The 24,579-nt window shown below is 41.8% G+C and overlaps 1 pseudogene; it reads left to right on the top strand.

Moving 5' to 3' along the window:
* LOC137503622 (uncharacterized) overlaps positions 1-24,579 on the top strand; it is a 74,287-nt pseudogene that overhangs the window by 16,659 nt on the left and 33,049 nt on the right.

Genomic DNA, 24,579 nt, shown 5'->3' on the forward strand with positions numbered 1-24,579 from the left:
AGTGTTGTTAAATATGAACATAAACGCCATATTGTGCATTTAAATGGTTTCATTGTTTTGTTAAAGAAAGGAAAAACCTAAAAGAGGAAGTGCCAAACTAAAACCAAACAAACCATAAATATATAGAGTAGAAATAAATTATGAATAAAACCATGTTCTTCTCCATCCATTTTCCTGTCTGTTAAAACCCATTTTCTAATACAGGCCATTTGGTGTTATTGTCTGTAGGTTCTGGATCCACTCCCGTGCTGCCCACAGGTCCAGAGGCCCACAGGTCCAGCCTATATGTGACTGTAACCCTGATATGGTAAGGTGAGTGATGGGGTGCTCCTGGAAGTGGGTTATGAGTAAATTGTAGTTGATGTGGGCACTTGGCCAATGCAAGTTCAAAACAGACAGTGTGACCCAATTAAAGGCACTTCCGGTTGGCACAGGAAGCTATACGTAAACACATATCTTGCTTGGGGTATTCTCTTACAGAATCCTGAGTTTAAAGTCTTTATGTTAAAAATTTACTGATCTAGACAGGGTTGAATGCAGTCATTTTCACATTTGCAGGTTATGTACATCAAAATACCTTTTGGGTGAATTTAACCACTTCCGGATGCTCCAGGATGCTTAGATTCGACACAGGTAGACCTCATAGTGGTCTGATGGACTGTCATAGAAGACAGGTTCATAAGGCATTCATAACCCACATAGGCTTCAGGTTGAATTTAGAGGTGCAGGCAATGTATTCCTATGGGGAGAGAAGTCAATGCAAACTGTTTGAAGTAAACACCTTCTTTTAACTGCTAAGGGTTAATGCCACACGGCCAAGGTTAGGCTTGCACGGATCGGGAGGACCTCAGGAACGTACCTGAGGTCGAATTGTGCTTCTCACCCAAGCAGTTCTCTCACTGTCACCCAAAACAAATGACATTTTGGGCCTACTTTTCTCATGGTCGCTGCGCTCAGACCGAGCGAGCTACGGGATATCTCGTTGAACTCTGCACGGCTAGAGATTATGTTTATGCCCTTGCCTGCTCTCTGTGTCTTTCAGCACCACACCTTTTCACTCCATCCTTGCTGTGTGTGTGTGAGAGAGCTTTTCTTTGACATCTGCTGGCGGAAATTACTGATTTACAGTTTAGGAGGGTTACCTAGTCACACATGTGAAGTTTTGGAAAGATGTGACTTTTTTAACCCTTCAAAACAGACAGTGTGACCCAATTAAAGGCACTTCCGGTTGTCACAGGAAGCTATAAGTAAACACATGTCTTTATTGACATAGCCACTTACAGAATCCTGAGTTTTAAGTCTTTAAGTTAAGAATTGACTGATCTACACAGGTTTGAATACAGTGATTTTCATAATGACAGGTTATGTGTTTCAAAACACTTTTAGGGTGAGCTAGCTTGATAGTTAACGTTTGCTTTAGTTTGCGCGCCAGCTCTGCAAATTCAGCAGGTGTGTGTGAAGGCTTCCAACAAAACTAATGACCTGCAGTGGATCAAACCATTGTGAGGCAAAGGGCGGGAGTCGCAATCTTTTGAAACTTAAAAACGCGCTATTAACCTTTCTGATCTCCCCATCCCGGATCCGGGTTCGTGAATACAGACTCAAGCTCATTACCATAACGCAACGTTAACTATTCATGAAAATCGCAAATGAAATGAAATAAATATGCTAGCTCTCAAGCTTAGCCTTTTGTTAACAACACTGTCATCTCAGATTTCAAAATATGCTTCTCAACCATTGCAAAACAAGCATTTGTGTAACAGTATTGATGGCTAACGTAGCATTTAGCATTAGCATTCAGCTGGCAACATTTACACAAAAAAACAGAAAAGCATTCAAAAAAATCATTTACCTTTGAAGAACTTCAGATGTTTTCAATGAGGAGACTCTCAGATAGCAAATGTTCAGTTTTTCCTGAAAGATTATTTGTTTAGGACAAATCGCTCCGTTTTCTGCGTCACGTTTAGCTATGAAAAAACCCCTGTATCCAGGATTGTGTAAATCTATCAGCAAGCTCATTAGCATAACACAACGTTAACTATTTATGAAAATCGCAAATGAAATGAAATAAATATGCCATCTCTCAAGCTTAGCCTTTTGTAAACAACACTGTCATCTCAGATTTTCAAAATATGCTTCTCAACCATAGGAAAACAATAATTTGTGTAAAAGTAGCTAGCTAGAGTTAGCATTTCGCGTTAGCATTTAGCGTTAGCATTAGCGTTAGCATCCAGCACGCAACATTAACAAAAACATAAAAGCCTTCAAATAAAATCATTTACCTTTGAAGAACTTCTGATGTTTTCAATGAGGATACTCTCAGTTAGATAGCAGATGCTCAGTTTTTCAAAAAGATTCCTTGTGTATTAGAAATAGCTCCGTTTTATACATCACATTTGGCTACCAAAAAAAATCCATAAATTCAGTCCTCAAAACGCAAACTTTTTTCCAAATTAACTCCATAATATCGACTGAAAACATGGCAAACGTTGTTTAGAATCAATCATCAAGGTGTTTTTCACATATCTCTTCATTGATACATCGTTCTTGGACACATGCTTTCTCCCTGAATCAAATGGTAAAGTAGAAGCAGCTGGCAATTGCGCACCGAATTCGACGCAGGACACCAGGCGGACACTTGGAAAATGTAGTCTCTTATGGTCAATCTTCCAATGATATGCCTACAAATACGTCACAATGCTGCTAAGACCTTGGGCGAACGACAGAAAGTGTAGGCTCATTCGTTGCGCAATCACAGCCATATAAGGAGAGAATGGAAAACAGAGCTTCAGAAATTCTGCTAATTCCTGGGTGATGCATCATCTTGGTTTCGCCTGTAGAATGAGTTCTGGGGCACTTACAGACAAAATCTTTGCAGATTCTGAAACTTCAGAGTGTTTTCTTTCCAAAACTGTCAAGAATATGCATAGTCGAGCATCTTTTCGTGACAAAATATCGCGCTTAAAACGGGAACGTTTTTATCCAAAAATGAAATAGCGCCCCTAGAGCTCTAACAGGTTATTAAGTGTCTATAATCAGCATAAGTGCTTTCATTGCGTTCATTGATGGGGTGATCCTGGAAATGAGTCACTAGTTCTGTGTGTAAATGGGCCCGTTTGATATTGTATAGAATGCTGTTTAAGTCTATTTTCTATTGTATACTGGGTTTCCCCAATGTAGTGTTTTTTGCTAAATGTGCAAGTGATTATATACATATATGACATTTGGAGTGTAGAGTGAAATGAAAGACAACCCCCCCCTCAAAGACAACCCCCCCTCTCCAAAAGTTGGGTCTGTGCTGTTGTGAGTTGAAAAGACTTGGATAAATTCATGATGAGAGGGGGTCAACTACCCCCTCTGCTGGGTAATCTAAGAAAGCAACTGGGGGAGGAAAGGGGGAGTGTACAGGGGGTTGGGGGGAAAAGAAGGGTGTGGTGTGGGTCCAAATTGTGGGTAGAGCCTATTCTAAATTTAGCTGCTCACACCAATTCTTAAAAATGAGGTCTGCTGTGGTTGTTGTTCAGTGTATCAGGTCTGTTGTGTGGAATTCATCATGTGGTATCTCCAAGAGAAATGGGCCATGTGTGGTGATGTAACCGTTAATGACTTTGAGGTTCCGTTTTCGATCTGGTGAAAGGAGGTGTGAGTGGTTAATAATGGGGATGTAAATAATTGCATTAGGGAAAAAGTGACTCTTGCTTCCTTGTGCATTGATGCATTCTGTTTGATGTTTTGTATGGGTCATTATCCATATTGTTTATGCCCACCGAGAGAACCACTATGCATGCTGGTGTCTAAATGAACCTCTGTTTTCTCCAGGACCTTTTTGAAATGGTAAAATGTTGCTCCGGGGTAACTCTCCACTTGTATGGGTTATGGGTTATGAAATGGAGGGATTCTATTAACATTTGAGTCTCCCAAGACTAGTATTGGTTTATTTCCCTTAAAATTCCAATCTGCCACCTTGCCATTTGGTGTAATACTTAAAGGCCTGTAGATGTCCTCCTAGGATCATAAATTAAACTGAGGTAAGCTCCAAGTTGCCTCTTTTTCTGGGTGGCAGTGCAGAAGTCGATGTGGTGAGAGATTCATTCAACCATAGTGTTGTTAAATATGAACATAAACGCCATATTGTGCATTTAAATGGTTTCATTGTTTTGTTAAAGGAAAGGAAAAACCTAAAAGAGGAAGTGCCAAACTAAAACCAAACAAACCATAAATATATAGAGTAGAAATAAATTATGAATAAAACCATGTTCTTCTCCATCCATTTTCCTGTCTGTTAAAACCCATTTTCTAATACAGGCCATTTGGTGTTATTGTCTGTAGGTTCTGGATCCACTCCCGTGCTGCCCACAGGTCCAGAGGCCCACAGGTCCAGCCTATATGTGACTGTAACCCTGATATGGTAAGGTGAGTGATGGGGTGCTCCTGGAAGTGGGTTATGAGTAAATTGTAGGTTGATGTGGGCACTTGGCCAATGCAAGTTCAAAACAGACAGTGTGACCCAATTAAAGGCACTTCCGGTTGGCACAGGAAGCTATACGTAAACACATATCTTGCTTGGGGTATTCTCTTACAGAATCCTGAGTTTAAAGTCTTTATGTTAAAAATTGACTGATCTAGACAGGGTTGAATGCAGTCATTTTCACATTTGCAGGTTATGTACATCAAAATACCTTTTGGGTGAATTTAACCACTTCCGGATGCTCCAGGATGCTTAGATTCGACACAGGTAGACCTCATAGTGGTCTGATGGACTGTCATAGAAGACAGGTTCATAAGGCATTCATAACCCACATAGGCTTCAGGTTGAATTTAGAGGTGCAGGCAATGTATTCCTATGGGGAGAGAAGTCAATGCAAACTGTTTGAAGTAAACACCTTCTTTTAACTACTAAGGGTTAATGCCACACGGCCAAGGTTAGGCTTGCACGGATCGGGAGGATCTCAGGAACGTACCTGAGGTCGAATTGTGCTTCTCACCCTAGCAGTTCTCTCACTGTCACCCAAAACAAATGACATTTTGGGCCTACTTTTCTCATGGTCGCTGCGCTCAGACCGAGCGAGCTACGGGATATCTCGTTGAACTCTGCACGGCCTAGAGATTATGTTTATGCCCTTGCCTGCTCTCTGTGTCTTTCAGCACCACACCTTTTCACTCCATCCTTGCTGTGTGTGTGTGTGTGTGTGTGAGAGCTTTTCTTTGACATCTGCTGGCGGAAATTACTGATTTACAGTTTAGGAGGGTTACCTAGTCACACATGTGAAGTTTTGGAAAGATGTGACTTTTTTAACTCTTCAAAACAGACAGTGTGACCCAATTAAAGGCACTTCCGGTTGGCACAGGAAGCTATAAGTAAACACATGTCTTTATTGACATAGCCACTTACAGAATCCTGAGTTTTAAGTCTTTAAGTTAAGAATTGACTGATCTACACAGGTTTGAATACAGTGATTTTCATAATGACAGGTTATGTGTTTCAAAACACTTTTAGGGTGAGCTAGCTTGATAGTTAACGTTTGCTTTAGTTTGCGCGCCAGCTCTGCAAATTCAGCAGGTGTGTGTGAAGGCTTCCAACAAAACGAATGACCTGCAGTGGATCAAACCATTGTGAGGCAAAGGGCGGGAGTCGCAATCTTTTGAAACTTAAAAACGCGCTATTAAGTGTCTATAATCAGCATAAGTGCTTTCATTGCGTTCATTGATGGGGTGATCCTGGAAATGAGTCACTAGTTCTGTGTGTAAATGGGCCCGTTTGATATTGTATAGAATGCTGTTTAAGTCTATTTTCTATTGTATACTGGGTTTCCCCAATGTAGTGTTTTTTGCTAAATGTGCAAGTGATTATATACATATATGACATTTGGAGTGTAGAGTGAAATGAAAGACAACCCCCCCTCTCCAAAAGTTGGGTCTGTGCTGTTGTGAGTTGAAAAGACTTGGATAAATTCATGATGAGAGGGGGTCAACTACCCCCTCTGCTGGGTAATCTAAGAAAGCAACTGGGGGAGGAAAGGGGGAGTGTACAGGGGGTTGGGGGGAAAAGAAGGGTGTGGTGTGGGTCCAAATTGTGGGTAGAGCCTATTCTAAATTTAGCTGCTCACACCAATTCTTAAAAATGAGGTCTGCTGTGGTTGTTGTTCAGTGTATCAGGTCTGTTGTGTGGAATTCATCATGTGGTATCTCCAAGAGAAATGGGCCATGTGTGGTGATGTAACCGTTAATGACTTTGAGGTTCCGTTTTCGATCTGGTGAAAGGAGGTGTGAGTGGTTAATAATGGGGATGTAAATAATTGCATTAGGGAAAAAGTGACTCTTGCTTCCTTGTGCATTGATGCATTCTGTTTGATGTTTTGTATGGGTCATTATCCATATTGTTTATGCCCACCGAGAGAACCACTATGCATGCTGGTGTCTAAATGAACCTCTGTTTTCTCCAGGACCTTTTTGAAATGGTAAAATGTTGCTCCAGGGTAACTCTCCACTTGTATGGGTTATGGGTTATGAAATGGAGGGATTCTATTAACATTTGAGTCTCCCAAGACTAGTATTGGTTTATTTCCCTTCAAATTCCAATCTGCCACCTTGCCATTTGGTGTAATACTTAAAGGCCCGTAGATGTCCTCCTAGGATCATAAATTAAACTGAGGTAAGCTCCAAGTTGCCTCTTTTTCTGGGTGGCAGTGCAGAAGTCGATGTGGTGAGAGATTCATTCAACCATAGTGTTGTTAAATATGAACATAAACGCCATATTGTGCATTTAAATGGTTTCATTGTTTTGTTAAAGGAAAGGAAAAACCTAAAAGAGGAAGTGCCAAACTAAAACCAAACAAACCATAAATATATAGAGTAGAAATAAATTATGAATAAAACCATGTTCTTCTCCATCCATTTTCCTGTCTGTTAAAACCCATTTTCTAATACAGGCCATTTGGTGTTATTGTCTGTAGGTTCTGGATCCACTCCCGTGCTGCCCACAGGTCCAGAGGCCCACAGGTCCAGCCTATATGTGACTGTAACCCTGATATGGTAAGGTGAGTGATGGGGTGCTCCTGGAAGTGGGTTATGAGTAAATTGTAGGTTGATGTGGGCACTTGGCCAATGCAAGTTCAAAACAGACAGTGTGACCCAATTAAAGGCACTTCCGGTTGGCACAGGAAGCTATACGTAAACACATATCTTGCTTGGGGTATTCTCTTACAGAATCCTGAGTTTAAAGTCTTTATGTTAAAAATTGACTGATCTAGACAGGGTTGAATGCAGTCATTTTCACATTTGCAGGTTATGTACATCAAAATACCTTTTGGGTGAATTTAACCACTTCCGGATGCTCCAGGATGCTTAGATTCGACACAGGTAGACCTCATAGTGGTCTGATGGACTGTCATAGAAGACAGGTTCATAAGGCATTCATAACCCACATAGGCTTCAGGTTGAATTTAGAGGTGCAGGCAATGTATTCCTATGGGGAGAGAAGTCAATGCAAACTGTTTGAAGTAAACACCTTCTTTTAACTGCTAAGGGTTAATGCCACACGGCCAAGGTTAGGCTTGCACGGATCGGGAGGACCTCAGGAACGTACCTGAGGTCGAATTGTGCTTCTCACCCTAGCAGTTCTCTCACTGTCACCCAAAACAAATGACATTTTGGGCCTACTTTTCTCATGGTCGCTGCGCTCAGACCGAGCGAGCTACGGGATATCTCGTTGAACTCTGCACGGCCTAGAGATTATGTTTATGCCCTTGCCTGCTCTCTGTGTCTTTCAGCACCACACCTTTTCACTCCATCCTTGCTGTGTGTGTGTGTGTGTGTGAGAGCTTTTCTTTGACATCTGCTGGCGGAAATTACTGATTTACAGTTTAGGAGGGTTACCTAGTCACACATGTGAAGTTTTGGAAAGATGTGACTTTTTTAACCCTTCAAAACAGACAGTGTGACCCAATTAAAGGCACTTCCGGTTGGCACAGGAAGCTATAAGTAAACACATGTCTTTATTGACATAGCCACTTACAGAATCCTGAGTTTTAAGTCTTTAAGTTAAGAATTGACTGATCTACACAGGTTTGAATACAGTGATTTTCATAATGACAGGTTATGTGTTTCAAAACACTTTTAGGGTGAGCTAGCTTGATAGTTAACGTTTGCTTTAGTTTGCGCGCCAGCTCTGCAAATTCAGCAGGTGTGTGTGAAGGCTTCCAACAAAACGAATGACCTGCAGTGGATCAAACCATTGTGAGGCAAAGGGCGGGAGTCGCAATCTTTTGAAACTTAAAAACGCGCTATTAAGTGTCTATAATCAGCATAAGTGCTTTCATTGCGTTCATTGATGGGGTGATCCTGGAAATGAGTCACTAGTTCTGTGTGTAAATGGGCCCGTTTGATATTGTATAGAATGCTGTTTAAGTCTATTTTCTATTGTATACTGGGTTTCCCCAATGTAGTGTTTTTTGCTAAATGTGCAAGTGATTATATACATATGACATTTGGAGTGTAGAGTGAAATGAAAGACAACCCCCCCTCTCCAAAAGTTGGGTCTGTGCTGTTGTGAGTTGAAAAGACTTGGATAAATTCATGATGAGAGGGGGTCAACTACCCCCTCTGCTGGGTAATCTAAGAAAGCAACTGGGGGAGGAAAGGGGGAGTGTACAGGGGGTTGGGGGGAAAAGAAGGGTGTGGTGTGGGTCCAAATTGTGGGTAGAGCCTATTCTAAATTTAGCTGCTCACACCAATTCTTAAAAATGAGGTCTGCTGTGGTTGTTGTTAAGTGTATCAGGTCTGTTGTGTGGAATTCATCATGTGGTATCTCCAAGAGAAATGGGCCATGTGTGGTGATGTAACCGTTAATGACTTTGAGGTTCCGTTTTCGATCTGGTGAAAGGAGGTGTGAGTGGTTAATAATGGGGATGTAAATAATTGCATTAGGGAAAAAGTGACTCTTGCTTCCTTGTGCATTGATGCATTCTGTTTGATGTTTTGTATGGGTCATTATCCATATTGTTTATGCCCACCGAGAGAACCACTATGCATGCTGGTGTCTAAATGAACCTCTGTTTTCTCCAGGACCTTTTTGAAATGGTAAAATGTTGCTCCAGGGTAACTCTCCACTTGTATGGGTTATGGGTTATGAAATGGAGGGATTCTATTAACATTTGAGTCTCCCAAGACTAGTATTGGTTTATTTCCCTTCAAATTCCAATCTGCCACCTTGCCATTTGGTGTAATACTTAAAGGCCCGTAGATGTCCTCCTAGGATCATAAATTAAACTGAGGTAAGCTCCAAGTTGCCTCTTTTTCTGGGTGGCAGTGCAGAAGTCGATGTGGTGAGAGATTCATTCAACCATAGTGTTGTTAAATATGAACATAAACGCCATATTGTGCATTTAAATGGTTTCATTGTTTTGTTAAAGGAAAGGAAAAACCTAAAAGAGGAAGTGCCAAACTAAAACCAAACAAACCATAAATATATAGAGTAGAAATAAATTATGAATAAAACCATGTTCTTCTCCATCCATTTTCCTGTCTGTTAAAACCCATTTTCTAATACAGGCCATTTGGTGTTATTGTCTGTAGGTTCTGGATCCACTCCCGTGCTGCCCACAGGTCCAGAGGCCCACAGGTCCAGCCTATATGTGACTGAAACCCTGATATGGTAAGGTGAGTGATGGGGTGCTCCTGGAAGTGGGTTATGAGTAAATTGTAGGTTGATGTGGGCACTTGGCCAATGCAAGTTCAAAACAGACAGTGTGACCCAATTAAAGGCACTTCCGGTTGGCACAGGAAGCTATACGTAAACACATATCTTGCTTGGGGTATTCTCTTACAGAATCCTGAGTTTAAAGTCTTTATGTTAAAAATTGACTGATCTAGACAGGGTTGAATGCAGTCATTTTCACATTTGCAGGTTATGTACATCAAAATACCTTTTGGGTGAATTTAACCACTTCCGGATGCTCCAGGATGCTTAGATTCGACACAGGTAGACCTCATAGTGGTCTGATGGACTGTCATAGAAGACAGGTTCATAAGGCATTCATAACCCACATAGGCTTCAGGTTGAATTTAGAGGTGCAGGCAATGTATTCCTATGGGGAGAGAAGTCAATGCAAACTGTTTGAAGTAAACACCTTCTTTTAACTGCTAAGGGTTAATGCCACACGGCCAAGGTTAGGCTTGCACGGATCGGGAGGACCTCAGGAACGTACCTGAGGTCGAATTGTGCTTCTCACCCTAGCAGTTCTCTCACTGTCACCCAAAACAAATGACATTTTGGGCCTACTTTTCTCATGGTCGCTGCGCTCAGACCGAGCGAGCTACGGGATATCTCGTTGAACTCTGCACGGCCTAGAGATTATGTTTATGCCCTTGCCTGCTCTCTGTGTCTTTCAGCACCACACCTTTTCACTCCATCCTTGCTGTGTGTGTGTGTGTGTGTGAGAGCTTTTCTTTGACATCTGCTGGCGGAAATTACTGATTTACAGTTTAGGAGGGTTACCTAGTCACACATGTGAAGTTTTGGAAAGATGTGACTTTTTTAACCCTTCAAAACAGACAGTGTGACCCAATTAAAGGCACTTCCGGTTGGCACAGGAAGCTATAAGTAAACACATGTCTTTATTGACATAGCCACTTACAGAATCCTGAGTTTTAAGTCTTTAAGTTAAGAATTGACTGATCTACACAGGTTTGAATACAGTGATTTTCATAATGACAGGTTATGTGTTTCAAAACACTTTTAGGGTGAGCTAGCTTGATAGTTAACGTTTGCTTTAGTTTGCGCGCCAGCTCTGCAAATTCAGCAGGTGTGTGTGAAGGCTTCCAACAAAACGAATGACCTGCAGTGGATCAAACCATTGTGAGGCAAAGGGCGGGAGTCGCAATCTTTTGAAACTTAAAAACGCGCTATTAAGTGTCTATAATCAGCATAAGTGCTTTCATTGCGTTCATTGATGGGGTGATCCTGGAAATGAGTCACTAGTTCTGTGTGTAAATGGGCCCGTTTGATATTGTATAGAATGCTGTTTAAGTCTATTTTCTATTGTATACTGGGTTTCCCCAATGTAGTGTTTTTTGCTAAATGTGCAAGTGATTATATACATATATGACATTTGGAGTGTAGAGTGAAATGAAAGACAACCCCCCCTCTCCAAAAGTTGGGTCTGTGCTGTTGTGAGTTGAAAAGACTTGGATAAATTCATGATGAGAGGGGGTCAACTACCCCCTCTGCTGGGTAATCTAAGAAAGCAACTGGGGGAGGAAAGGGGGAGTGTACAGGGGGTTGGGGGGAAAAGAAGGGTGTGGTGTGGGTCCAAATTGTGGGTAGAGCCTATTCTAAATTTAGCTGCTCACACCAATTCTTAAAAATGAGGTCTGCTGTGGTTGTTGTTCAGTGTATCAGGTCTGTTGTGTGGAATTCATCATGTGGTATCTTCAAGAGAAATGGGCCATGTGTGGTGATGTAACCGTTAATGACTTTGAGGTTCCGTTTTCGATCTGGTGAAAGGAGGTGTGAGTGGTTAATAATGGGGATGTAAATAATTGCATTAGGGAAAAAGTGACTATTGCTTCCTTGTGCATTGATGCATTCTGTTTGATGTTTTGTATGGGTCATTATCCATATTGTTTATGCCCACCGAGAGAACCACTATGCATGCTGGTGTCTAAATGAACCTCTGTTTTCTCCAGGACCTTTTTGAAATGGTAAAATGTTGCTCCAGGGTAACTCTCCACTTGTATGGGTTATGGGTTATGAAATGGAGGGATTCTATTAACATTTGAGTCTCCCAAGACTAGTATTGGTTTATTTCCCTTCAAATTCCAATCTGCCACCTTGCCATTTGGTGTAATACTTAAAGGCCCGTAGATGTCCTCCTAGGATCATAAATTAAACTGAGGTAAGCTCCAAGTTGCCTCTTTTTCTGGGTGGCAGTGCAGAAGTTGATGTGGTGAGAGATTCATTCAACCATAGTGTTGTTAAATATGAACATAAACGCCATATTGTGCATTTAAATGGTTTCATTGTTTTGTTAAAGGAAAGGAAAAACCTAAAAGAGGAAGTGCCAAACTAAAACCAAACAAACCATAAATATATAGAGTAGAAATAAATTATGAATAAAACCATGTTCTTCTCCATCCATTTTCCTGTCTGTTAAAACCCATTTTCTAATACAGGCCATTTGGTGTTATTGTCTGTAGGTTCTGGATCCACTCCCGTGCTGCCCACAGGTCCAGAGGCCCACAGGTCCAGCCTATATGTGACTGTAACCCTGATATGGTAAGGTAAGTGATGGGGTGCTCCTGGAAGTGGGTTATGAGTAAATTGTAGGTTGATGTGGGCACTTGGCCAATGCAAGTTCAAAACAGACAGTGTGACCCAATTAAAGGCACTTCCGGTTGGCACAGGAAGCTATACGTAAACACATATCTTGCTTGGGGTATTCTCTTACAGAATCCTGAGTTTAAAGTCTTTATGTTAAAAATTGACTGATCTAGACAGGGTTGAATGCAGTCATTTTCACATTTGCAGGTTATGTACATCAAAATACCTTTTGGGTGAATTTAACCACTTCCGGATGCTCCAGGATGCTTAGATTCGACACAGGTAGACCTCATAGTGGTCTGATGGACTGTCATAGAAGACAGGTTCATAAGGCATTCATAACCCACATAGGCTTCAGGTTGAATTTAGAGGTGCAGGCAATGTATTCCTATGGGGAGAGAAGTCAATGCAAACTGTTTGAAGTAAACACCTTCTTTTAACTGCTAAGGGTTAATGCCACACGGCCAAGGTTAGGCTTGCACGGATCGGGAGGACCTCAGGAACGTACCTGAGGTCGAATTGTGCTTCTCACCCTAGCAGTTCTCTCACTGTCACCCAAAACAAATGACATTTTGGGCCTACTTTTCTCATGGTCGCTGCGCTCAGACCGAGCGAGCTACGGGATATCTCGTTGAACTCTGCACGGCCTAGAGATTATGTTTATGCCCTTGCCTGCTCTCTGTGTCTTTCAGCACCACACCTTTTCACTCCATCCTTGCTGTGTGTGTGTGTGTGTGTGTGTGTGAGAGCTTTTCTTTGACATCTGCTGGCGGAAATTACTGATTTACAGTTTAGGAGGATTACCTAGTGTTAATAATGGGATATGTAGGAGGGTGAGCCGGTCAAGGATCGATTCAGACAAGGTGGTCTATTGTATGACAAGTGACAGTTTAATTATGAGTAAAGATATCTGGTACAACGTATACGGGCCCATTTCATTCGGTTCTTAAGGAACCAGCAGAAAAGAGCGCAGATAACAGAGTGCACATGTCTCATATACAGAACAGAAAGTAGGTTGATTCTAGAAGATCGGGTCTTCGGGTTGGTTCAGGCTGAGGTGTAGTCTTCTTGGATTGGCCCTGTTGGGCCGTCCGTCATCCCTCTGAGTCTTGTTCTTTGCCACACAATGTTCAGCTAAAAAGGAGATTAGGTGTGTGCGCTGTCCTCAGTCACACAATGTTCGGCTAGAAAGGAGATTAGGTGTGTGCGCTGGTTTCTGCAAGTCAAGGCTGTCTCTTCCTCCCAATGTGTGGGTGTATGTCTTATCTGTGTGTCCTCGGCAGTTAGTGTGTGTAATGTGTGTGTGCTGTGTGTGTGGGTGTGGGAGCTATCCTGTATGGGACCTAACATGTTTTACTGTGAAAATACGTTGTCTCAGTTATAGCAATGTAATAGCAGTAGGCTGGTCACCTGCATAAGAAATAGCACTTCCTTACAAATCCCTCTCTTCACGTCTCCCCAGAGACGTGACACAACCTAACTAGATCCAGACACAAAAAGAAAACTTTTCCCAGAAGGAAAAGTGTTGTGATTCCCTCTCTTCACATCTCCTAAGAGATGTGACATAAACTAGGCTAACAATTACAAAGTTGAAAATACCTTCATGTTCTCCATTCGATCCCACTATGTACTAGATTGGCTACCAGCCACCTAGGAACTTGCAACCCTCATGCCAAAAGAGAACAACAGCTCATTGAAAAACAGAACAAAAGAAAATGATGTGAAATTTAAGCCCCCCTTTTTGACACCCACTAGGGTGTCACTCATTATCCCTTATTTCAGCAGTCATAGCATTTCATGAAAAGAAAAACAAAACCTAGTAGGCACTCTCAACCTCATCCTCAAATTCGGGCAGGTCATTAGCAAGCAGAGGAAACATCTGGGAAAGGGGGGAAGGGTCAATAGCTCTAGAGATAACCCTAGTGGTGAGGGAACGGATACATGGAATGCAACAGCATCCACAGAGAACCAAAATGGCCGCGAACACCGAAATGGAGACCAAAATGGAGGAGACCAGGGTTTTATATTTACCAAAGGCACTCATCCAGGAGTCCCACATTGAGGTATCAATCCCAGAATGAGATTTCATTTTACCATTAAGAGTCCTCAAACCTTCTAGGGCTACGGTCAAGCTACCATCGGAGGCTGTGTTATTAGGGATGAAAATACAACACTGTTCACCAAACATAGTGCAAGCTCCACCTTTCTCTGCCGGTAGCATATCCACTGCAATGCGATTCTGGAATGTATTCTATCCACATTTTTATTAACAGTGCACCACCAACAAATGGAGGACTCAAACCCAGCTGCCACCTGATCCACCAACTTGTACTCGTCAGGAACTCCCCTTGGGACTCCAATGGCGTCTATGTACGTCGGATCACCACTAGATGGGGTGGTGGCACGCCTGGAACGTCCCCTGGATATTCAGGGTTCACCCTCTGGACCCTAAGGATGAGGTCTCCAGCCTCTGTAGGGTAGATAGAAACAGGCAAAAGGAGAGTAACAAGTGCACAGCTTCCAGTAGTATTGGAGGGTAATTTATCAAACAGGACAGTGTTGCCACACCACCACCTCACATCTGCTCTGGATATTGGACTGAAACTCCCAACAATGTTGATTGTATCCAGACACCAATTCCCAGGAACCTGTCCCACATTAGTACCGCCTCCCGTCATTTTGACACAGGTGAAATGTGCCCTGGCAACCTTGTTGGAAAACAATGGTTTCCTAGCAGTAGATTTAGTCATGGGATAGACAGCATCCCAGGCAGAGCAATTACAACTGGGGTTATCCGTAGTCATTAATGGGATTAAACATGTTAGAGTCACATCTGTAACAGACTTCTTAAAACACGGTATGATGCAAGCAGCACAACACATCAATAATACAAATACAAGAATTAGGGTCAGAAATCCAGTAACCACCATACCAGTGTACTTACCAAACCAGGCTCCCAACCAAAAGAACAGTCCAGACTCCTCCACCCCCGCCATGGTCCTCATCTCAGCAGATAGTGCACCAAGCCCATTAAAGGCCTTAGCTATACCACCATCTGGAGTGGTGTTATTAGGAATATACGTGCAACATTGTTCACCGAACATCTTGCAGACTGTCTGGCAACCCTAGATGTGGCCTCAAGCTGTTCAGACAGACCAGTGAGTGCATCACGGGGGTAATTCACAAAACGCTGTTGATTATAGTAGATATAACTGATCCATGCAGTCTGTCTAGCATCCACTATGGCTGGACCTATAATAGGTAGTAAGTGCCAGAGTCCATCATTCCTACCCAAGGCCTGAAACTCATGAGGAACCCCCATTGGCACTCTCAACAGGTTAGTGTGTATGTCAACTACATCCTCTGTCCATGGAGCACTACATCTATGTCTCCCATGGGATGGAATGTTTTCAGGTCCCCTGGATACAGAACCCAACAGCTGTTCAGAAGTAACATCAACAATGGTCAGTGGAATTATCAAACTGGTCAGAGCATACATACCTTGCCAGTCTCCTCTAAGAATGGGTCTCAGTACTCTTTTGGGTCCACATATCCACCACACATCAGCCAGACCACTAGTTTGGTTTAGGCCTGTAACTGGCCAAGTGGCATAAATGGTTATGTTACTGCTGCAATCAGCTTCAGGCAATCTCCCATAGTCCATGCCATTACCTGTACCCGTGATGCAACTGTAATTGCCCCCATATGCCTTAACACCCCAAGGGGCCCAGTGAGGAGGTACTGTAGGAAACACAAGGCTCAAAGAGGAACAGAGGGTTGAATTGGGCTGAACCTGGTAAAAACCTCTCAGAATACACAACCACCCCTCTCCTTCTCCTATAGCAAATGGGTGTGTAGCCAGAACAAGTCTAGCATGACTACAAATAGTGCAGTCCTTTCTTCTCAGGGTTTTAGCTGTGTACCTCATATAAGACAGCCACAAATTGTCCCTACCATCAAACCCAGTCTCAGTGCCTAATTGATCAATAGCTGTGTAGTCTCTAACATTAATTACCTGAATAGGATTTTTTAACACAGTGGTGGTAGGTGGCAGGTTCGGTCCAGGGGTGGTAGAGGAGTGTGTCTGGCCCTGGTTCGTCTGGGACCTCTGGTTTTGGCAGCTCCCTAATAGAAAACACACCCATCGTGTCTGTCCCGGTCCTTTGTAGTCCGAGGGTGTAAGTGCCTGCATCAGAGAGCTTAATAGTTTTGATGGTTAGTAGGATTTCATCACCTTTACAAAGTTCAACAGTGCTACCAGGTTTTCCCCATATGATGGAAAACCTATCCACCTTTGTGGGATCCCCTATGCTATAAGAATACCCTCTTCTCCAATCCTAGAATTGTCCCAAGTTGGTTATCATGTAATCCCCATATGGACACCCTCCCCCATTACACAGGTACACTGACACTCCTGTAAAGCCCCACCCTCTCCCAGAGAACACATCACTAGCAAGAGACAGACACATCTTCACTTCTATGAACAAAAACAGGGGTGACAGGACAGGGAGGGTTACTTCATTCGAGAGATGGCCCCCGGAATTCTGTTAATTCCAGTTCTCCTCTCGAACACTGTTTTTTGTTCGACAGTGTCATGTGTCCTACCCTCCCCCGTGCGATATGAATCCGGGTAGCTCTTTCAGCTAGCTGTCACCAGGAGTCCTTGTATGGTCCCCCCAACAAGCCTCTGGGACTGGATTGAGTGACTTCACCTGTAGTTCACCTGTAATGCATAAAATCCTGGACATACAGGCTTGGTTAACAAACAGTTTCTCATATGTTTTATCTGATTATATATTTAGTTTCTTATCCAATAGGCCCCATCCTATCCTAGACCACAATTTACCCATCCCCCTTTTGATACCTGGCTCTGCCCAGGTAACAACCTTACCTACTCTAAATAATGACTTAGGTAAGATTAGTATATTATCCTTCTGTTCTGACATTATCATGTAGGAGCGCCCCTTTCATTTTCCACATGTCCAATTCTCCCTTTTGTCTCCACTCAGTAACTGTTATCTACACATTCTGTTATCTTTGCTCGTCCTGGCTCCCTTTTAAAACTTATCCTCTCTGCTCTCCAACCTTCAAGGTCTCTGCAGTGCAGGGGAGGGCTCTTCTGTCTGCCTTTTCCCCTTATCTGTCTGTAGCTCGTTTTCTCATGTTTCCAAATTTGAACTAAATGTCTCACTGTTTGGCTTTATCTAAACTCATGGATTTTTTTTTTTAGAAAAACATGTCTATGGTGGCACTTTCTAAAGTCCTTATATAGGTTAATTAAACCCCACTATAATTAATTTACCTTAAAAAATAAAAACAAAAACAAACCGTATTACCCATGACCACAAATTAAATATTCAAATGGCACCCCCTATATACAGGTGTTAAAACCAAACACAAATATCTCAATTTCTTCCCTGCCCTGTTTGCTCAAAATATGTCCCAAATACTTAACATGAGTCTACCATAAATAAAACTTATCCTAGCTAAATTTTCACACCACGTTCATCAGAGAAAATATAATGACACTATAATGTAAATTTCACTGCCTTTTTGTATTAAATTACCTTAATATCAGTATTACAAATTACCCTAGATTCTCCATCCAAATTGCTTTCCAATGAGGCTGATCAGACCCCAAAGGAAAGTTACAATGGAGGTCATAAGTCATACCACCCCTTCAAAGAAGTGTTTCTTACTATATTAAACAACATTCCTCTATCAAAAGATTTCACCTATTTAATTAAGACTCAGAAAATAAAAACGTATAATAATTCATATGTGAGTGTACCCCTTTAAGATATCTTGTCTCTGGGAACATGGAAATCCCCTTAAACCCAAAACGTTTGCGCTACAAACAAAACCTAATAATTATAATAATACCTTCAAATAATTTGTTTTAAATTTCCTCAATGTTTCATGTAACTCATTCAGTCTTTAAAGGATTGTCTCCCCAAAATGCTTTATACCCTGCCAATAAACTCACACAATTGTGATAAACGTGCACTGTCCCTTTAACGTAAAATAATATCAGCCTGCAATCCACTCTGCGGGCCTTTCATTGTTCCCCATAATGAAAACAGATTCTAATGTTAGTATACCTTAACCTCCTGTTTAATTTCAGTGGTGTTATCTGAACAATCAAACCAAAATCAATAACCGGGAAGTACTTGTGTAAATTAATTAAAAGAACAAAATAAATCTACCTTATTTCTCAGCACTTGGTTAGAACATCACTCCCGTTTTACATCGAACACACCCTTCGCCCCGTCCCTAGTGTATATCTTATCTATTATTCAGTGGCTCAATTAATGTTTAACGTAAGTATGTTCAGATGTTGATTATGTAATTCTACAATATTAGTATAGTTCAAACCTCATATAATATATATATATATATTTTTTTTTGAATTTAGGAAATACTTTTTCCACAATAATTTTAAATATTGGTAATGATATCAGGGACTTGTGAAACGCCGTTTACATTTAGTCTATAGTCAACACACAAATATTCTTACATGGACATAGTCTTAAACAAAATTGATCAATTAGAACATCTTATTCTATGACATCACACATTCGTACATTTATCACATTCATTCTGGCCACAACACAAAGCGGACTTTTCAGTCCAACATACAATTAATCTATTGTAGACACCTCACCGGACACTACCGGCTATTGGATTTTACCTCACCGGACACTACCGGCTATTGGTTTTCTCTAAAACACTAATTGAATTTATCTTTTGCAGATGGATGATCGAATCACACTCAGATGTTAATGATAAAACTGATCACGCCCTTTTTCAGACGCCCGAACGAATATCACTTATACAAAGAATATAATCCTGATCACATCAATACTCAATAATAGACCACCTTACCAGACACAGCTGGACCGGTCACTAGCCGGACTATCGGTGAAAATCTATCCTAGACTATATTTTATTCCTTACTGGTGTCTGCCACCAGACCGTTCACAGCCGGACTATCAGAATATTCTATTAATATTAGGTCTACTACTAAATATCCCTTACCGGTGTCTGCCACCGGACCGTTCTCATGCCGGACTATCGGAATATTCTAACTACTACTCATCCCTTACCGGTGTCTGCCACCGGACCGTTCTCATGCCGGACTATCGGGATATTCTAATTACCACATATGTTTACTTCACTGTCAATTTCAAGTCCATTATTTACGTAAAATTTACACAAAAATTCTTACCCACACTCGGTACTACTGATCGTAATTTGGTATGACTATTCGACAATATGCAAAGTTTGATAAAACAGGTTTTGCTTACCTTATTTTGTGGTCGACCAGAGATCAGTTTCCCGAGTTGAGCAGAATTGTTGTCCACCCCCGAATGGTTTTCACCTGTCCTCCGGGAACCGTCCTTTCACCAACTCGCCCCCTCACACCCACATCAACCACTCTGGACTGGGTCGTTAGTAAACCATCCCTCTGCTACCAAGTTTCTGTTAATAATGGGATATGTAGGAGGGTGAGCCGGTCAAGGATCGATTCAGACAAGGTGGTCTATTGTATGACAAGTGACAGTTTAATTATGAGTAAAGATATCTGGTACAACGTATACGGGCCCATTTCATTCGGTTCTTAAGGAACCAGCAGAAAAGAGCGCAGATAACAGAGTGCACATGTCTCATATACAGAACAGAAAGTAGGTTGATTCTAGAAGATCGGGTCTTCGGGTTGGTTCAGGCTGAGGTGTAGTCTTCTTGGATTGGCCCTGTTGGGCCGTCCGTCATCCCTCTGAGTCTTGTTCTTTGCCACACAATGTTCAGCTAAAAAGGAGATTAGGTGTGTGCGCTGTCCTCAGTCACACAATGTTCGGCTAGAAAGGAGATTAGGTGTGTGCGCTGGTTTCTGCAAGTCAAGGCTGTCTCTTCCTCCCAATGTGTGGGTGTATGTCTTATCTGTGTGTCCTCGGCAGTTAGTGTGTGTAATGTGTGTGTGCTGTGTGTGTGGGTGTGGGAGCTATCCTGTATGGGACCTAACATGTTTTACTGTGAAAATACGTTGTCTCAGTTATAGCAATGTAATAGCAGTAGGCTGGTCACCTGCATAAGAAATAGCACTTCCTTACACTAGTCACACATGTGAAGTTTAGGAAAGATGTGACTTTTTTAACCCTTCAAAACAGACAGTGTGACCCAATTAAAGGCACTTCCGGTTGGCACAGGAAGCTATAAGTAAACACATGTCTTTATTGACATAGCCACTTACAGAATCCTGAGTTTTAAGTCTTTAAGTTAAGAATTGACTGATCTACACAGGTTTGAATACAGTGATTTTCATAATGACAGGTTATGTGTTTCAAAACACTTTTAGGGTGAGCTAGCTTGATAGTTAACGTTTGCTTTAGTTTGCGCGCCAGCTCTGCAAATTCAGCAGGTGTGTGTGAAGGCGTCCACTGCAGGTCATTAGTTTTGTTGGATCAAACCATTGTGAGGCAAAGGGCGGGAGTCGCAATCTTTTGAAACTTAAAAACGCGCTATTAAGTGTCTATAATCAGCATAAGTGCTTTCATTGCGTTCATTCATATTATTGAAATTACATAGATATGTTTACAGTGATATATTGGGGGGGGAAATCATATTTTTCCCAGGATAGGGGGGTCGTGTCCCCCCCTGGGATTTCTGCCTATGCACGTGATATCTCCTCACTCACGTGGTTGATTGAAGAACTGATTTGTGTTGTGAAGCAGAATTCACCAAGCGTTGGATTGTTCACCCACTAATAGGGAACGTGAGCTGGGTTTAGACCGTCGTGAGACAGGTTAGTTATAAATTATATATATATAAATTCAAAGATGAAGAAGGAGGGATGACTAGAAACGATTCAGTTGACCGTTTTATGTGTGGATTAATTGTCGGAGTAGAGGAATTTGTGTAATTCAGGTAAAAAAATAACGCAATGTTTATACCACAGGACAAATTAGCTAGCGGGTTAACTCGCTAAATTGCCATACATGTTTCATGCCTTTCGGCCTGTCCCCAATTTAATGCCATTGGTCACATATTTTGTTTTGATATTTTAACCTGCTGGTATGTTTATAATGAACTTTATCTGTCGAAAATGGAAATTGTGAGGTTTGAGGTCTTGTGGTGGCTTTACTACTTTGTCCCGCTCCGGGATGGTCTAGCAACCATCGCGTTTTTGTCCATTTGGGATCCTGTGTATGCGGTAGATTTTTGCCGTGTTTGCGTCCACTTGGGAAATGGGAGATACGGGTCCGGAAACCTTTTTTTTTTTTTTTTTTCTAGTGATTTGTTGACCGCTCGGTGTAATTGTAGGTCTCTTACGGTCCACTGCTTTTTGCCGCCCACTGGTCCACCCAGAACACGACTGTAATCCTGATATATTGAGGTAAGTGATGGGGTGATCCTGGAAATGAGTCACTAGTTCTGTGTGTAAATGGGCCCGTTTGATATTGTATAGAATGCTGTTTAAGTCTATTTTCTATTGTATACTGGGTTTCCCCAATGTAGTGTTTTTTGCTAAATGTGCAAGTGATTATATACATATATGACATTTGGAGTGTAGAGTGAAATGAAAGACAACCCCCCCTCTCCAAAAGTTGGGTCTGTGCTGTTGTGAGTTGAAAAGACTTGGATAAATTCATGATGAGAGGGGGTCAACTACCCCCTCTGCTGGGTAATCTAAGAAAGCAACTGGGGGAGGAAAGGGGGAGTGTACAGGGGGTTGGGGGGAAAAGAAGGGTGTGGTGTGGGTCCAAATTGTGGGTAGAGCCTATTCTAAATTTAGCTGCTCACACCAATTCTTAAAAATGAGGTCTGCTGTGGTTGTTGTTCAGTGTATCAGGTCTGTTGTGTGGAATTCATCATGTGGTATCTCCAAGAGAAATGGGCCATGTGTGGTGATGTAACCGTTAATGACTTTGAGGTTCCGTTTTCGATCTGGTGAAAGGAGGTGTGAGTGGTTAATAATGGGGATGTAAATAATTGCATTAGGGAAAAAGTGACTCTTGCTTCCTTGTGCATTGATGCATTCTGTTTGATGTTTTGTATGGGTCATTATCCATATTGTTTATGCCCACCGAGAGAACCACTATGCAGGCTGGTGTCTAAATGAACCTCTGTTTTCTCCAGGACCTTTTTGAAATGGTAAAATGTTGCTCCAGGGTAACTCTCCACTTGTATGGGTTATGGGTTATGAAATGGAGGGATTCTATTAACATTTGAGTCTCCCAAGACTAGTATTGGTTTATTTCCCTTCAAATTCCAATCTGCCACCTTGCCATTTGGTGTAATACTTAAAGGCCCGTAGATGTCCTCCTAGGATCATAAATTAAACTGAGGTAAGCTCCAAGTTGCCTCTTTTTCTGGGTGGCAGTGCAGAAGTCGATGTGGTGAGAGATTCATTCAACCATAGTGTTGTTAAATATGAACATAAACGCCATATTGTGCATTTAAATGGTTTCATTGTTTTGTTAAAGGAAAGGAAAAACCTAAAAGAGGAAGTGCCAAACTAAAACCAAACAAACCATAAATATATAGAGTAGAAATAAATTATGAATAAAACCATGTTCTTCTCCATCCATTTTCCTGTCTGTTAAAACCCATTTTCTAATACAGGCCATTTGGTGTTATTGTCTGTAGGTTCTGGATCCACTCCCGTGCTGCCCACAGGTCCAGAGGCCCACAGGTCCAGCCTATATGTGACTGTAACCCTGATATGGTAAGGTGAGTGATGGGGTGCTCCTGGAAGTGGGTTATGAGTAAATTGTAGGTTGATGTGGGCACTTGGCCAATGCAAGTTCAAAACAGACAGTGTGACCCAATTAAAGGCACTTCCGGTTGGCACAGGAAGCTATACGTAAACACATATCTTGCTTGGGGTATTCTCTTACAGAATCCTGAGTTTAAAGTCTTTATGTTAAAAATTGACTGATCTAGACAGGGTTGAATGCAGTCATTTTCACATTTTCAGGTTATGTACATCAAAATACCTTTTGGGTGAATTTAACCACTTCCGGATGCTCCAGGATGCTTAGATTCGACACAGGTAGACCTCATAGTGGTCTGATGGACTGTCATAGAAGACAGGTTCATAAGGCATTCATAACCCACATAGGCTTCAGGTTGAATTTAGAGGTGCAGGCAATGTATTCCTATGGGGAGAGAAGTCAATGCAAACTGTTTGAAGTAAACACCTTCTTTTAACTGCTAAGGGTTAATGCCACACGGCCAAGGTTAGGCTTGCACGGATCGGGAGGACCTCAGGAACGTACCTGAGGTCGAATTGTGCTTCTCACCCTAGCAGTTCTCTCACTGTCACCCAAAACAAATGACATTTTGGGCCTACTTTTCTCATGGTCGCTGCGCTCAGAACCGAGCGAGCTACGGGATATCTCGTTGAACTCTGCACGGCCTAGAGATTATGTTTATGCCCTTGCCTGCTCTCTGTGTCTTTCAGCACCACACCTTTTCACTCCATCCTTGCTGTGTGTGTGTGTGTGTGTGAGAGCTTTTCTTTGACATCTGCTGGCGGAAATTACTGATTTACAGTTTAGGAGGGTTACCTAGTCACACATGTGAAGTTTTGGAAAGATGTGACTTTTTTAACCCTTCAAAACAGACAGTGTGACCCAATTAAAGGCACTTCCGGTTGGCACAGGAAGCTATAAGTAAACACATGTCTTTATTGACATAGCCACTTACAGAATCCTGAGTTTTAAGTCTTTAAGTTAAGAATTGACTGATCTACACAGGTTTGAATACAGTGATTTTCATAATGACAGGTTATGTGTTTCAAAACACTTTTAGGGTGAGCTAGCTTGATAGTTAACGTTTGCTTTAGTTTGCGCGCCAGCTCTGCAAATTCAGCAGGTGTGTGTGAAGGCTTCCAACAAAACGAATGACCTGCAGTGGATCAAACCATTGTGAGGCAAAGGGCGGGAGTCGCAATCTTTTGAAACTTAAAAACGCGCTATTAACCTTTCTGATCTCCCCATCCCGGATCCGGGTTCGTGAATACAGACTCAAGCTCATTACCATAACGCAACGTTAACTATTCATGAAAATCGCAAATGAAATGAAATAAATATGCTAGCTCTCAAGCTTAGCCTTTTGTTAACAACACTGTCATCTCAGATTTTCAAAATATGCTTCTCAACCATTGCAAAACAAGCATTTGTGTAACAGTATTGATGGCTAACGTAGCATTTAGCATTAGCATTCAGCTGGCAACATTTACACAAAAAAACAGAAAA

Source organism: Anabrus simplex, unplaced genomic scaffold (genome assembly GCF_040414725.1).
Source record: "Anabrus simplex isolate iqAnaSimp1 unplaced genomic scaffold, ASM4041472v1 ctg00000157.1, whole genome shotgun sequence".
In the NCBI taxonomy this organism is placed as follows: Eukaryota; Metazoa; Arthropoda; class Insecta; order Orthoptera; family Tettigoniidae; genus Anabrus; species Anabrus simplex.